The 12,322-nt window shown below is 37.4% G+C and overlaps 1 protein-coding gene across 1 annotated transcript in view; it reads right to left on the bottom strand.

Annotated features, from left to right (window-relative positions):
• The window catches only part of LOC105499091 (nuclear pore associated protein 1), a 564,120-nt gene that overhangs the window by 473,784 nt on the left and 78,014 nt on the right, over positions 1–12,322 (bottom strand). Inside the window, exon 13 of the mRNA XM_071099379.1 lies at positions 10,352–10,469. The gene's annotated coding sequence lies outside the window, so the exon portion shown is untranslated. The remainder of the gene's footprint in view (positions 1–10,351; positions 10,470–12,322) is intronic.

Here is a 12,322-nt window from a genome sequence, read left to right as displayed (position 1 = left end):
CATGATCAAGTGGGATTCATCCCTGGGATGCAAGGCTGGTTCAACATTCGCAAATCAATAAACATAATCCAGCATATAAACAGAACCAAAGACAAGAACCACATGATTATCTCAATAGATGCAGAAAAGGCTTCTGAAAAAATTCAACAGCCCTTCATGCTAAAAACGCTCAATAAATTCGGTATTGATGGAACGTACCTCAAAATAATAAGAGCTATCTATGACAAACCCACAGCCAATATCATACTGAATGGGCAAAAACTGGAAAAATTCCCTTTGAAAACTGGCACAAGACAGGGATGCCCTCTCTCACCACTCCTATTCAACATAGTGTTGGAAGTTCTGGCTAGGGCAATTAGGCAAGTGAAAGAAATCAAGGGTATTCAGTTAGGAAAAGAAGAAGTCAAATTGTCCCTGTTTGCAGATGACATGATTGTATATTTAGAAAACCCCATTGTCTCAGCCCAAAATCTCCTTAAGCTGATAAGCAACTTCAGCAAAGTCTCAGGATACAAAATTAATGTGCAAAAATCACAAGCATTCTTATACACCAGTAACAGACAAACAGAGAGCCAAATCAGGAATGAACTTCCATTCACAATTGCTTCAAAGAGAATCAAATACCTAGGAATCCAACTTACAAGGGATGTAAAGGACCTCTTCAAGGAGAACTACAAACCACTGCTCAGTGAAATCAAAGAGGACACAAACAAATGGAAGAACATACCATGCTCATGGATAGGAAGAATCAATATCGTGAAAATGGCCATACTGCCCAAGGTAATTTATAGATTCAATGCCATCCCCATCAAGCTACCAATGAGCTTCTTCACAGAAATGGAAAAAACTGCTTTAAAGTTCATATGGAACCAAAAAAGAGCCCGCATCTCCAAGACAATCCTAAGTCAAAAGAACAAAGCTGGAGGCATCACACTACCTGACTTCAAACTATACTACAAGGCTACAGTAACCAAAACAGCATGGTACTGGTACCAAAACAGAGATATAGACCAATGGAACAGAACAGAGTCCTCAGAAATAATATCACACATCTACAGCCATCTGATCTTTGACAAACCTGAGAGAAACAAGAAATGGGGAAAGGATTCCCTATTTAATAAATGGTGCTGGGAAAATTGGCTAGCCATAAGTAGAAAGCTGAAACTGGATCCTTTCCTTACTCCTTATACGAAAATTAATTCAAGATGGATTAGAGACTTAAATGTTAGACCTAATACCATAAAAACCCTAGAGGAAAACCTAGGTAGTACCATTCAGGACATAGGCATGGGCAAAGACTTCATGTCTAAAACACCAAAAGCAACAGCAGCAAAAGCCAAAATTGACAAATGGGATCTCATTAAACTAAAGAGCTTCTGCACAGCAAAAGAAACTACCATCAGAGTGAACAGGCAACCTACAGAATGGGAGAACATTTTTGCAATCTACTCATCTGACAAAGGGCTAATATCCAGAAACTACAAAGAACTCAAACAAATTTACAAGAAAAAAACAAACAACCCCATCAAAAAGTGGGCAAAGGATATGAACAGACATTTCTCAAATGAAGACATTCATACAGCCAACAGACACATGAAAAAATGCTCATCATCACTGGCCATCAGAGAAATGCAAATCAAAACCACAATGAGATACCATCTCACACCAGTTAGAATGGCAATCATTAAAAAGCAGGAAATAACAGGTGCTGGAGAGGATGTGGAGAAATAGGAACACTTTTACACTGTTGGTGGGATTGTAAACTAGTTCAACCATTATGGAAAACAGTATGGCGATTCCTCAAGGATCTAGAACTAGATGTACCATATGACCCAGCCATCCCATTACTGGGTATATACCCAAAGGATTATAAATTATGCTGCTATAAAGACACATGCACACGTATGTTTATTGCAGCACTATTCACAATAGCAAAGTCTTGGAATCAACCCAAATGTCCATCAGTGACAGATTGGATTAAGAAAATGTGGCACATATACACCATGGAATACCATGCAGCAATAAAAAAGGATGAGTTTGTGTCCTTTGTAGGGACATGGATGCAGCTGGAAACCATCATTCTTAGCAAACTATCACAAGAACAGAAAACCAAACACCGCATGTTCTCACTCATAGGTGGGAACTGAACAATGAGATCACTTGGACTCAGGAAGGGGAACATCACACACCGGGGCCTATCATGGTGAGGGGGGAGGGGGAAGGGGGGAGGGATTGCATTGGGAGTTATACCTGATGTAAATGATGAGTTGATGGGTGCAGCACACCAACAAGGCATAAGTATACATATGTAACAAACCTGCACGTTATGCACATGTACCCTACAACTTAAAGTATAATAATAAATAAATTAAAAATAAATAAATAAAAAATAAAAAAAAGAAAAAAAAAGAAAAGTAATTTAAATGAATTCTTTAATAAAGAATAATTTACCTTTATGCTTTCATCTCATTTCTGACTACAAAAAACACAAAGTATTCCATGACTCAGTAATCCTGCATCAAGTCCAAGGATGAAGGATATTTTTAGAAATAAAGTAAATGGTTTGTTAGGTAGATTTAGTGACCCTGTGTGGACACCAACCTGCCTTTCCTATGTTATGCTGCTAGTTGTGGCTGGTAAAATCACTACATTATGAAATAATTAAAGTACAATTGTCTACTTATAAGACAACATTTCTCACCAAAAGGAGAAGCCAATAAAGGTTTCTTCCTTCACTGATTTTCCTTAAAAAAATCTCCAGTTACCTTTGCACTTCAAAAGTATTTTTTTCTCTGTTCGTCACTCCATGAATGCCACAGGCTATGTAGTTTGCATGAAGTACAGGGTAGCTCTTTAGACACAGTGAAATTATGTTAAATTATAATCCAGTATAGCATTTTCCTAAAAACTACCTGTGTATTTTTTCTCTTTCTCACTGTTCACCTCTTGCTTAGCTCCTTAGAAAGGCAAATTTAACCTTTTCCTTCCTTCGTTTCCACCAGTGAAACAGCCTGCAAGGACTGCCAGCTTATCTAAGTATGTTTCCTTAGAAATTCTAAGGACCAAATGTTGAACGGAAGCGGCACCATCCAGAATTCTCCCTCACAGGGAGACTGTCTCAAGACAAGAGTTAATCCACATTCCGACTCTTTCCTCAATGACACTGGTCAGACTAACCAATGACTTCTTAGCTAAGTTTTACAGCAAGACACATAGACCCCGCACCTCCATGTTCCTTGCACGCCCTGCATAAGAAAGTTTCTCTTCTTAAAACCCTGCTTTCTTCCTAGAAAACTGAAGCGGCTCCTTTAGATACGAACCTGGTTCTTCTCCATTGCTAAACTGTGAAATAAAGTCACTTTCTTTTTACCGCCCTCATGCTTGTTATTTGATAGTGTCAGTGACAAGTGGCCAAACCTGTGTTTGGTAACAAATTTGGTGGCCCATATGGGGAGCATTATGTGCTCTGGGCAACCCAAGCCTGTGAGCCTGGTTTTGCTACCAAGGCGGAGGGTTACCTGTGAGTACCAGCAGCTGAAGGCTAGCGGACCCCAGGGCAGGAATGTTAGGGAACTTCCAAGTGGCTGCTGAAAATCTTTCATTTCCTAGACCCTCCCTTTCACTTCCTCGCACAACTTCTGCAGCCATCGACACTTTGCTGGTACAAAGAATGTGACCTCTGAAGAAGCTGGCAACCCTTGCAACCAAGGGAGCTGGTCGGATTGCACCCAGCTTTCCCGTGTCTTCTGGGGTGTCGCTGGGGCTCTGCTGTTTCGTCTTGTTCACTAACGGGACTATCATTTGAGTGTTTGAAGGATTTGAATTTGTGGCACTCCTGGGCATCGCTCCACTTGGTTTCAGATACCTGTGGAGCTGTTTTGAACAGAGGAAAGAAATTCAGGATTCTACCCAGCCCTTAACTGGGGTTTGTTTGGAAGCTCACCATTTGTTTTTAAGTGTGTGTGTATGACCTTTGAGTGTGGGCCCTGATCTCTTCCTATCTTTTTCACTTTCAACTTCATCTTCCTGATTATCTTGGAAGCCACCTACAGCCTTACTCATCTCAGTCAAAGGTACCCCTAGCTCTCTCCAGCTGTCAACAGTTTCCTTTGCCCATGACTTGTAGAGGTGGGAGGGATTTGTCTCACACTGTGCATGTCCACGGTACTGGGGCTCTCCCTGATGGGATGTCAGCAAGAGTGGTGGGGGTACCAACCCTATACCATGCAGCAGCTAGAAGGTTCACAAATCTCCTTTTCTATCTTTTTCTCTTTCCCTCCTTTTAAAGGAGCCAGATTTTAAACCTGGCTCCTCTGCAGAGGCCTGGCAGGAAATTCATATTCTCATTCTCTTCTGGATTTCAGCTGGCTACTTATTAACACCTACTTTTGTGAACATTTTAAACAGAGAGGCAAACTATAGCAAGAAAACTTGAGAGCTCAAATGGTTAACTGCAGCTATTAAGTGAAGCAGAGTCATCAAAACCTCTTTCTTCCTCTGTTTTGTTTTCTGCCTGCTTCAGATTGGCTGTTACTAAGCTGTTGGTGTTGTGATAAGACACATTATTTACGGACTAATTAGAAAGTAAACAAAGGAAACTTGTTTAAAACTGAAGGAAAAAAAAAAGGTAAAAGATGCTTTCTTAAAAACAAAACTGCCATAAAGATTGCTTTACTCAAATTTTGGTTCACAGCTTTCATAGATTATATATTGGAGAAAACACAATTTAGCCATGGAAACAGGTTCCAGTTTTGTCAGACGATAACGTGTATCCAGCTATTTTTTATAAAATACTGAGTGTATACTGTTACTTTACGGTTGGAATCCCAAGGTAAAAGCTATGAGACCTTTCCTTGTGTGTGTATACCTGTTTACACATGTTTGTATGTACATATGTAGACATGTTTGTGTGTATGTACATATGTAGATGTTTGTGTGTATGTACATATGTAGACATGTTTGTATGTACATATGTAGACGTGTTTGTGTATGTACATATGTAGACATATTTGTATGTACATATGTAGATATGTGTGTATGTACATATGTAGATGTGTATGTACATAGGTAGACATGTTTGTGTGTATGTACATATGTAGGTATGTGTGTTATGTCTAGTCTGCTACTAAATTGACTTACAAGGAAATAAGCGCTCATAAATTAAGTCAGGCAGCTTTTCAATTTCACATAAATTTAATAATCCTTGAAAAATAAAACTGGTTTTAAGATTATTGGTGACATAATATTAGAAATATCTTCAAAATGATCAGCATATTTTTATCTGAGTTTACTGAACAAATGGTTTTGTATTTATCTCTGTCTATATATTAAGGTGTCAGGATATGACATAAAGGCTATAGGACCATAAACCCAGCCAAAAACAGAATAATTTTTGTTTGTGTGATTTTATAGATGAGTTAGACTAATTTAATATTACTAGTTCAATGAAAACAGTTAAATCTTCTGTGCTATTAACAAAATGCACATATATTGAACTTTAAGGTTCTTAATTAGGTAAAACACCTTATGTCCACAGACTTTAAAAATGGGTAATAGGGACATAACTAAATAATTACTACTTTTGGGTAATATCCCAGTTTTCAAAAGTACTCTAGGTAAACTGTTAAAATGGAAAAACTGAGTACACGTCAACGAGATCAATACTTCTAAGTGCAATTTTTGTATAATTTAAAATCTTTTTATTTATTTTTTTATTTTTTTAATTTTTAATTTATTTATTATTATTATACTTTAAGTTGTAGGGTACATGTGCATAACGTGCAGGTTTGTTACATATGTATACTTGTGCCATGTTGCTGTGTTGCACCCATCAACCCGTCATTTACATCAGGTATAACTCCCAATGCAATCCCTCCCCCCTCCCCCCTCCCCATGATAGGCCCCGGTGTATGATGTTCCTCTTAAAATCATTTTGGATGCTTACTGGATGTCTGGGTCAATTCCAATTAAGAAAGGGTTATTATATAGAGAAAACTGTTCTAAAAATTGTGAAATGTTTCTCATCTATACAATACTAATATCTGATAGTTCCGGATTTCTTTTTTCCTAGGTTTCTATAAAATGTGCCAAAGAAGAGGCGTCTTTATTGAGAAAAAGAATTATTTTGTCTAATTCAAAAGTTTTTTAAAAGTTGATTCAAATTATGAGTTTGAAAAGGTTATTTATGAAACAAACTAGAAAGGAAAGCAGTATATGGCGAAAACAGATGTGAAGAAACATATAGACAAAGGGCATGTATTTTTGGTAAGGAAAGTTATCAAGAAAAAAGAGTAATTTTATATGACAAAGAATCTTGCATGGTAAATTATTCTCCTAAAGGAAAATGACTGGTTATTTAAGCAACAGGTTCTTATTACAAGGTTAATCTAGAAAAAGAAAATTGAAAAAAATTTTAAAAACGAACAGGTACCATAGGACAAGTGTACAGTCCAAGCATGTGACAGATGGTCTATTTAAGTCACGACAAGGCTCGTGAAGGGGAATTTATAAAAGGAATTTTGTATGTAATCAAGTTAGGTATAATTCAAAAGGAATTGTTTATAATAGTCTTTCTAAAGAATGGTCCCCTATATTAAACCAATATTTTCTTAAGGTATCAATTTGCTCTTAATAAAATGACAAGAAATTTTGAATTTCTATTCCATAATCGATTTCTTTTGAAAACTGCTGAGATTCATATCTCAAATGTTCAATTGTTGTCTTGCTGCTATCAGCTTTTTCTCCCTTTGACATGGCCTGGGATAACTCTATCCTTCAGCTTCCTCTCAGCTCCTGTAAATTTTCTTACTTCTAAATGTTGTGGCCTGATGCTAAAATATTTTATCTTAGAGGTCTATAAAAGCAGTGTTTTCCTCCAGGATAACTTGATTCTAGACTCTTGGGTTGTGGTTTTTTTTTGTTGTTGTTGTTGTTGTTGTTGTTGTTTTGGTGTGTCTAAATTCTGTCATCAGGAAAGCTACCATGCAGCTACTAAGAGTAATCTATTCCCCAGTTCTACTCATAACTGTGTACACACTCTTCCCATGTTTGAATAAACTCAAGCACTTTTTATTATAAGTTGTACTTCCAGATCATCTCAACGGGCTTTCCCCTAAGGAGAGGCAGTCACACTAAAAAAGGTTTCCCTTTGACTTTTTGGTAACTGGCTTAAGAAACAAGATTTTACATTTTATCAAGATAGTTCCTACGTTGCCTTTATAAAGTGCTTAATTGCTTTTTAAAAACCTATGAAATTTGAAAGGAGTAAGATTTTTACACATGTGTAACTTTCTGTATTGCCTTTAAAGTCTTTCAATGATCACTTTGGTTAAATGAATAACTATTGTTTTACAAGGACCTGTAGTTTGCTTTTGATCAAGTATTTTAAGCTTTCTAACATCTTTGACAGACATCTCCAAAATTGAATTCTAAATTAAGTCTCTGACTTATTGCTGGGGATTATCAAAGCTAAAAAAATTAATCACTGTGAAGTGTATCACCACCTCCAACACCTGAAAAACTTCTTATCAGGTGCTATTAACTAATCTTTGTGGTGTTAAGGTACAAGGAATTGACTCCTGGATACATGTAGCTCCTCTAAAGAAGACAGACTCCTGCCAGCATCTAACATCTAACTCAAGTTAACCAAAGCCTCATCTTTAGACTCAAGCAAAGGCAATAATCGAAGTACACTGCTTTCATGCAACACAGGGACAGGCCTATATTATGGTTTATTCAATAATTTTGCTTCTATCTGAAATAGAAATATATGAAATATATAATTTATTTTGTGCCTTAATAATAAATAATTTAAGTGTTTAGTTACCTATAGGCTTCTTTTCCTGTCACTACTGGGTTTGGTAACAAAATGGTGCCAGGTTGAATACAACAGATGAGGGGCACCTTTTTCCTTAAAGCAGGATCTGTCAGTTCTGCTTACAGCACTGAAGCTCACAGACCCTGACTGCTGCCACACCTAGCAGAGCAAATGCCCATCTGTTATTACATATTCCCATACAATATCAGTGTTTTTGCTCTGCTGACTGCTCATGTCACACATCTTGAACAAGTGTTCCCAATCCTCACATGTTTTTTGACTAAGACAACAAAAATTAAAATCTAAAAAGAGCACAAGCATGAAAGCCTTTTGAGAATATTAAGATTGATGAAAATGACAATAAATAAAAAATTGAAATACCCTTTTTACAAGCCAATGGTACAAAAATATTTTCTGATTCCAGCACTCTATGTACACATTTTCTAAGTGGTATTTTTTATATCTCTGAGAACTAAAACCAAATTTAATAATCACTCATCAAAAATAAGAAAATAATATCTAATAGAATAGGTGATCTGTACAAAGACAAGTCATGTATACATTTATGGAAGTCAGATGGAAGGAATTATGGAGTCCAGCCATTGTCTAAATCTTTGTGAAGGAGAAAGTAAGGCAACATCATGAAGTTCACACCTGCACAATTAAGAAGTGGTTGCTCCTTGTAATCAGACGTGAAGTGTTACTATACTGCTACACAAATCAATACCTTGTTAACCTTTCACATGTACAGAAATTGAGCCATATAATGGAAAGTTTCACACATCTTTTTAAGCATAAGAATCTGAGTCAATTTTGCCTTGTGGCTTCCAGAACAGTTTCTGTCCTTCTCCTTTTCAACCAGAGATATTTCAGAGAAAATTTGCAGAAAAACAAAAAACAGAGAACGTGTAACATCAGTCTTTTCTAATAAAAGTGATATTCACATTAAATTTAGGAAAGAGAAATATGAGAAAAGAATAAAATAATTAAAAGTGTTCATTGAAAAATAATTGTGAATCCATTTTTAAAACAGAGGAATAAACACCTTAAATATACAACACAAAAATTAAAATATGGTTTTGGATGATGCTTATGAGAGTAAAAAAAGAAAAATATTATACTCAAGCGTTAAACACATTTGAACAACAAATCATATCAAAATCAGGATAAATATTACAATGCAAGAAATAAAGTCTTAAGGTGTCATTGGTCAGCCTGCAAAATCAGTATTGAACAAACTCAGCCTTATTCAAAACTGAATTCCTCATCTCAAAAACAGAAAGGGCAGGCAGCTGCTGCCCTTGCACATGGAGACCCCATACAGTGGCTCTGAGCTCAGAGGCTCCCATGTGGCTCTGACTTTGGTGGGCATGGTCTGGAGGAGAAGGAACCTGTCACAGAGTCGTCTACACCAGTGCAGGAGGTTACTATGGCTGCATCTCAAGGTTTTCAACACTACTGGCTGTTGTTGAAAGTATTTATACATAAAGTGGGGAGTGGTGTTGGGGGATTGTCTAAGATTCACAAGGATATTAAGGGAATCAAGAGTTTACAGCAACAATTTAAGTTCTAAACCAGCCAGGTGCGGTTGTAATCCCATCACCTCAGGAGGCTGAGGTGGGCGTGCTTGAACTCAGGAGCTCGAGGACAGCCTGCGCAACAAGACGAAACCCCATCGCTACAAAAAATACAAAAAAAAATTTAACTGGGCAGAGTTGTACACCTGTGGTCCTAGCTACTTGGGAAAGTGAGGTGGGAGGACTGCTTGAGCCCAGAAGTCGAGGCTCCAGTGAGCCAAGACCTTGCCACTGCACTCCAGCCCAGGTGTAAGAGTGAGATCCTGTCTCAAAAAAAATTAACATTTAATTTTTTTAAAAAAAGTTCTAAACCTACAGCTTTATTCAAGGTACAGCTGAAAGTACTGGTGTAGGTGCAAGGCATGCAGGTTGTTACATTTTTTACTTCATTATGGTAAAGCACTGTGGTTAAAAGAAGAGGCTCTGGGCCAGGCACAGTGGCTTACACCTGCAATCCTGGCACCCTGGGAGACAAAGCAGGGAGGATTACCCGTGGCTAAGAGTTCTACACTAGCATGGGAAACACAGGAAGACCCGGTCTCTACCAAAAAAAAAAAAAATTAATTAACCAGGCATGGTGGCTTGTGTCTGTAGTCCTAGCTATTCAGGAGGATGAGAGGGGAGGATCATTTGATCCCAGTAGTTCAAACACAGAGTCTCCTCTACGATTGAGTCACTGTACCCTAGCTGGACAACAGGACAAAATCCTCTCTCTCTCTTAAAAAAGAAAAATTACAAAAGAATCTTTGGAGAGAAAATTATTGTCCTAAATAGACTCTCTTAATCATAAGACAGTGTAAGCTGGGTGTGGTGACTCACACTTGTAATCCCAGCACTTTGGGAGGCCGAGGTGGGCAGATCACCTGAGGTCAGGAGTTCGAGACCAGCCTAGCCAATATGGTGAAACTCCATCTCTACTAAAAATACAAAAGAATTAGCCAGGTGTGGTGCTGCATACCTATAATCCCAGTTACTCGAGAGGCTGAGGCACAAGAATCGCTTGAACCCAGGAGGCGGAGGTTGCCGTGATCCATGATTGCATCATAGCACTCCAGCCTGGGTGACAGAGTGAGACTCTGTATCAAAAAAAAAAAAGAAAAAAAAGATAATAATAAGACTGTGAAATTTGCACAAAGATAGAAGAAACAACCAGTACCTTAAAAAATAAAAACAGAGCTAGAAAGCAGACATATACATATATAAAAATTAATTTATACATTGATGCATGGGGGAGAGATCAGTTTTTAATAAAATGTTCCAGGAAATTGAATATTCACAGGGAACAACCAAGATACGACCTTTGACCTCACATACACACAAAATCAATTCTAGTTGGTTCATAGGCTTGAATATAAAAATAATAGAGTATTCAGAACACAATTTAGGAAAATATCTTCATGTTACAGGGTAAGGTGAGCTGTCTAACTAGACCTGAAAATTATTTAGCATGTCAGACAAGACACATTCTACATAGTCGAAGTGAGCAAAGACTGGGGCAGACAGTATCAAACTCAAGGGTCCTTTATACCTTTCCTACAGAAAGCTCAGACTCCAAAATGGAGCACAGGAGTGAAAATCGTGCTCACTTCTTGAGACGTCAGTGTGCACTGTAGGAAATGATATCATATAAAGCATGCAGTATATTATCAAGCCTATACTAACCTCTAAAAATTATTTTTCTAATAAATTGTGAGATATATCATTCGTGTCAATTGTAACAGGTCATTACTTCATACACCAGAATGGAAGAAAAAAACCACTAACAAACGAAGAAACTAATACTTTTATCACTTATAAATAAATCACATAGGAATAATATAAATACATTATAATTACTGGAAAAACTATTTTCAATGTGCATACATGTGGATATTTGTCTTGCGTCATTCCTATGATAACATGGGATGGAACAAACAAGAAAAACACATTGAAAAGGTTTTCCTAAATTTTCTCTCATTCAGATGTAACTCTCCTGAATCACTCGTCAATTCATCTTGCCCATAATTCTCCCCATATTATTATCACCTGTGCTACTCTGAAGCTTGGTGATGCTGCACTTCTTGTGAGATTCCTATGTTGCTCCTGTGAGTTTATCTTTCCAACCTTCTGAAACCCCTTATGCAAGATATGATGTTAATGATATGACCTGAAAATGTCAATGGTAGGTTTATAGACCAAGCTCATGTATATGTAAATGAGGACAATAACATTATGGTTGCCTTCTCGTCAATAGTATTTTACACTGTCAAAGTTAAGGTGTCCCTGTGTTTCATAAACGTGAAAATGTGCCCTCTACGATGAGTGGAATACACTGTCCTCTGTGACTGTCAATTTCTCAGTGTTAGATTATGGGGGCTCATCAACTGTATTCTTACCTGTTATTGAAGGAATATGCTTAAATATTATCACATAAGTTCACCAAGTGGATTGACATTCTACGTAGCTATTAGACACATTAGAGTTACTAGTGGAACACTAGAATTCTTATGTTATGCATGGAAATGTAGTTTTATGAACTATGGTTTAAGAAATCCACTGAGGAAGAAGATGGCAATTATAAAGAGTTACTTGAAAAATTCACTGGAGTAATAGCTTTCTAAAGACCTAGAAAAAGCTGTATCTTGAAATTTTCCACTGCAGTCTTAGGAATATAATCAATGATCCTTGAAAGCTTTATTATAAACTCCATTTTTTCAGCTATAATATTTATTTAACTCTTTTTTCTTCATTCCCATTTGCGGTTTTAACCATATGGCTGGAGATCATAGAAATCACTTTACAGCCGGGCGCGGTGGCTCACGCCTGTAATCCCAGCACTTTGGGAGGCCGAGGCGGGCGGATCACAAGGTCAGGAGATCGAGACCACGGTGAAACCCCGTCTCTACTAAAAATACAAAAAATTAGCCGGGCGCGGTTGTGGGCGCCTGTA

This window comes from Macaca nemestrina, chromosome 7, assembly GCF_043159975.1.
Source record: "Macaca nemestrina isolate mMacNem1 chromosome 7, mMacNem.hap1, whole genome shotgun sequence".
Taxonomy (NCBI): Eukaryota; Metazoa; Chordata; class Mammalia; order Primates; family Cercopithecidae; genus Macaca; species Macaca nemestrina.
This window is presented reverse-complemented; position numbering and strand designations above follow the sequence as displayed.